Here is a 4960-nt window from a genome sequence, read left to right as displayed (position 1 = left end):
GGAAGTGATGTCGTTGTTTACAGGGGCCAGAGTTGGGGGGAGAGGTTAAAGAGGGAGACGACGAAGACAAAGACAGACAGTCCTGCAGTGTGCTCAGATCTCGCCGCAGTGGCGACCTCCATTCCAAACTGGGGGAGGGATTACATAAGACATGGAAAACCATCCAAAGAACGAAAACAGGCCGGCCTCTGTGTTGCCAAAGGAGCCTGTTCCACCCTCTCTCACAGCCTATAACACAGCTGATGGATCCAATTTATTTATTTAACAGAGTTCTTAGAGTTCACTCTCAGAAGTCACATACCAAAAGTTATACGCAGAACAATGTTTAATAAACTTTTTTCCCTGAAACTGACGTACTAATAAAGATCAGATGAGAGTTTTTAATAAGGGTGCAACATAAAGTTAAATGTGAGCAGTTACCCATGCAAACTGAGCCAACACAATGAGACTCAAAAGAGCCCACCATCACGTCTCTATAAGAGTCTAATCCTTAAATTTGTCAAATCCATCAGGATCAGGTGTTTTACATGAGGGCAAAAAAGACAGAGACCCCACACAGATTTTGCTTGTGTTCAAGTTGATCAGAGTGAATTTGCCGTGATGACCAGCAGAAAGCTGCTTGGTTTGAAAGTGACTTCTGTGTGAGCACTCCTTCATGCATCAGTTGACAATTGATCTTTTTTGCCCGTCAAATTTTGCTAATGTGAACACACCTTAAAGACCCCAATATATACATTTTATTTTTTCATTCTTCGCTTAGGGGTAAAAATAGGTATGAAATACCTGAGCAACGGTATACTGCTTGTGAACATCTGCTGGGAGCATAATTTAGATAAATATGCAAATGTGTGCAACATGCTTTCCTCTCAATAACACAGTAAATGCAACAACAAAAATGACAGCAGTATGGATGTTTGCTGGTCACATTGCTGGTCATAGCAATGTGGATGTTTGCACCAGCTCTACAGTTCCAGTCACATCATGTTTAGTTATATAGCGCTTTATACAATAGATTGCTTTAAAGCAAGAAGCTGTACAGTATTAAACATGATAAAACAGTGTCACTGTTAATTAGAATTACAAATTCAGTTTCTGCTATCAAGCAGCTCTTCAGTGTGTTCATGCTTCTATTCAAGTCTGACGATGTCAAAGAAAATGAAGCCTCAGAGCACAGCTACGAATTCGTCATGGACCAATGGTATTTTGAAGATGTTTATGAGCCAGAGTGAACTTTTCCATTTAGTTTTCTTTGGTAAGCTGTTTGGAACTCCTGAAATCAACTTTTTATGGTCCACCGGATGAAAACAGTCAGTCTGATTCAAATAGAATAGTAATGGCACACCTTTGCTCAACAGGCTACAGGATTCGCACCATCATTAATGTCCATACAGCACAAAGCATTTTAATATTTTCAGTTAGGTTTGTTCAAAGTTTGAGAAAAAGTAATAGTGCAAGTACTACTCTTCATTATGTTTAATTTACTACATTAACAAAGAGAGTTTAACAAGACAAGAAGATATTCAGGTGACGCACCAATACACTCTAAATGTGCCAAGTAAAGCAGGTCACTTGATAAAAAGTGTCTGCCAAGAGGACAAAGTGTATTATCCACTACTTAGAAGGTCTATTAGTGATTACTGGTTCCATTTGTGGGTTGTGATAATTATATAATAGCTTACTATTTCAGTCCTATATCAGAGGCCCCGTATATTTACATTTATATTCATAGCAAAAACAGTTGACAATGTTAAGCATGGTCTTTACTGCATCATACTCCTTTGTCTCAGACTAACCCTGAAGCCGAGACAGACCTTGACTGTGTGTTAGTGTGTGGTCTACCTCCCTCAGTCAGACTTCTGTCACTGCCAAGGGGAACCATGTGGACCTGGAGAAGGATGGGCCAGGCCAGGGGAACCTATTTCTTTTTCTGCTTACAAGCAACTGCTTACTTTTGCTGTAATAGAATACTTATGATAGAGCCTTAAATATATTAGACATAGTTTTGCTCTTGCAGTCAACTTGCATGTACACACCGGGTGTTTAATATTGCATAAATTGCATATTGCATATTAAAATGTGTTGTACATACAAATCTGAGCCGACCTGTGCACCACACCTTAGCAATGTACACCTGTTAGGCAACTTTGCAAAGTCTCTGCATACATTTGTCAGGTGATAATACAAACAAAAAATGAAAAAGATAGCCTGTTCAGGTGCATGCTATATGTTCTGCAGAAATATTATGCCCTGGGCTGGAGACGAAACTTGCTTTGTTCATACCTTATAAGAAATCCGAAATCTGTTTACAATGCAGAATGCTTTCAACCATTTCTTGCAATATTTGATGCATGCCTAATAAAGGTATATGTTAGGAAGGTTTCTTTAAAAAAAAAAAAAAAAAAGGTTAATCAGCCTATTGAGATGCTATTGGAATAATATTTTAAGAAAGGGTGGTCCTTTTATATAAAACAATTAAGGTGTAGTGGAGCAATGTGGCTGCACACAATCTCTTTGTGAAATACAGACAAAAGAAACTCAATTTGAGCAACTCGTTGCAGCTGTTTTCTCAAGAATAATGGGTGCATGCATGACTTATGGCAGTTAAAAGATACAAAAGTACTATTAACAATCTATAATATAGCCTAGACAAGATGATATGTAATGGATTATAAATTTAACTCATCAAATAGATGATTAGCAGACATAAGATAACATAGCATGTAAAAGAATAAGAGAAACTACATTTAAAATATTGTTGCAAGAATAATAGCCTTTCTTTTATATTTGGCAGGTGGGAATATAAAATTGCTCTTTATTTCTATTCAAGCAGACTGAAATATATTAGACTAATTACTTGTTTCATAAACGATGCATTCCTAGTTGCATAATGTGAATAGGCATTATAAAACCATTAACGTCAGCATACATGTAATATATCGAATACCATGCACATATGCCCTATTGTCAAAGCATCAATTTTATGCTTCAGTTATAAGATGAGCACATAAAATAAAATCAAAATTATAACGCAAGGTAAGGGAAAATAATGCAACACCTACCCCCTTTACTCCAGATTTGAATAATTTGTTACTGATATTCCATTTCAGGTGTGGAGTATTTCTTTGGGCACTTCGTCTCGAGCCCTTTTCCATGTGCTCAGAGCACGCGCTCCGCGGCACGCGCTGCGTACAGTCACATACAGTCCATGACGTCACAATTGCCCCAATACAGCGGCGTCGGGAAAAATCACAGCTTTGTTTAGTCTGCATGGAAATAGATTCGTGCAAAAGCCACTCAATGCATTTAATCGTGCTCAGCACTGAGCATGTTGATAAAGCATACAAAATGTTTAAATGCAAGAATTGTCCTTTGAATTGGCTAAAAATATCATAATCAGATATAATGTAGATTCAGATATAATAGATATAATAATGAGATATAATAGGCTAGTTATAGGCATTTATATCACCATAGGACTAGTAATTCGCTATTAAAAACGCTTTATAGTGAGGTCTACACATCTACTGTGAGATGTGTCCACACAGAGTGTGACTTATGGGGTGGGGGCGTCTGACCAGACTTGAACCGATCCCCCCAACGGAAGTCTATCTATCTATCTGTCTATCTATCTTAGTTATGTTTTTGATATATATGTTACAATGCACATATATGTCCTATTTTCAAATCATCAATTACAACGCAGGGTAATGGAAAATAATACCATAATGTGATTTCTGTTCGTGATTTAGGCTAAGGTCTACAAAATGTTAAATGCAATAAATGACAAACTAACCTAACGTTTCGATCTAACGTCGATCTCATTTTTTTATCTAATTAATTAGCCTACATGATGTGTCGATTAACTAATCTAATTAATCGCAAATTAAATTAGGCTGTGAAAATACCCACAAAAGATAATTTAAAGGGGCCATATGATGTTGCTAAAAATAACATTATTTTGTGTATTTGGTGTAATGAAATGTGTGGGTAAAAAAAAAAACATTATTTTTCACACATTATTGTTTCTCCTCTATGCCCCGCCTTTCTGAAACGCGTCGATTTTTACAAAGCTCATAGGTCTGAAAAGCGAGGTGTGCTCTGATTGGCCAGCTATCCAGTGCGTTGTGATTGGCCGAATATCTCAAGCATGTGACGGAAATGTTACGCCACTTACCATACTGTGATTCCGTGTCCCGGAGCGACGAGACAAAAACATTAAAACCCAGGGTTTGACACTTTAGTCTTTGCAACTTTAGGGATCTTGTCTATGCACGAACAGCTTGTAACACTCCAAAGAGAAAGGAAACCTTGAAATCACATCATATGACCCCATTAAAGCTATTATTGTGCTAAATGAGAAAGTATCGATATATATATACTCTAAATAAGAAACTAAAATTGCCAGCAGGTGGCGGTAAATGTCTTTAAGAGTCATTCATTTGTTCGATTCGTTCAAACGGCTGATTCATTCAGGAATTAAGTAAACGGCTCTCTCTATGAATGGGACATTGATTCATTGGTTCACACGATTCCTTCAAAGCGCAAATTCATTCAGAAACTAAACACCACCGTGCTGCTCGAAGATGTACAACAGGCTTTATAGCTAATATTGGCAAAATTGAGCAAAAACAGACAATATTGTGTTTAAAATACAACACAATATTAACTTTTATTTACTGAACTGTTGTATAAAGTCATATTTAAACTCTTGATATTCGGGACAAAAACAGCAGACATGTGATTGCTCTCGCTGCTCGTGTGATATCACTTGAGACAAAAACTCATTCAGGGGCATTTACCCCAATATCTTGAATTTTAGGGCATAACTCCAACTTTATGGAGTTGTTACCCTGCATCATGTTTGTTAACAGTCAACTGTAGGGTGGCCACATTGTAGTTTTCCAAAAGCAGGACAGTGGAGGGGGGGGGCAGTTGCAGGGTTCGTGGGCGGGGTTTCGCC

The 4960-nt window shown here is 37.6% G+C and overlaps 1 long non-coding RNA gene across 1 annotated transcript in view; it reads left to right on the top strand.

Moving 5' to 3' along the window:
• LOC107681469 (uncharacterized) overlaps window positions 1–4960 on the top strand; it is a 23479-nt gene that overhangs the window by 4715 nt on the left and 13804 nt on the right. Inside the window, exon 2 of the long non-coding RNA XR_001633256.1 lies at window positions 3532–3535. This is a non-coding gene — a long non-coding RNA (uncharacterized LOC107681469). The remainder of the gene's footprint in view (window positions 1–3531; window positions 3536–4960) is intronic.

This window comes from Sinocyclocheilus anshuiensis, unplaced genomic scaffold, assembly GCF_001515605.1.
Source record: "Sinocyclocheilus anshuiensis isolate Anshui unplaced genomic scaffold, SAMN03320099.WGS_v1.1 scaffold1924, whole genome shotgun sequence".
NCBI classification, from domain to species: domain Eukaryota; kingdom Metazoa; phylum Chordata; class Actinopteri; order Cypriniformes; family Cyprinidae; genus Sinocyclocheilus; species Sinocyclocheilus anshuiensis.
This window is presented reverse-complemented; position numbering and strand designations above follow the sequence as displayed.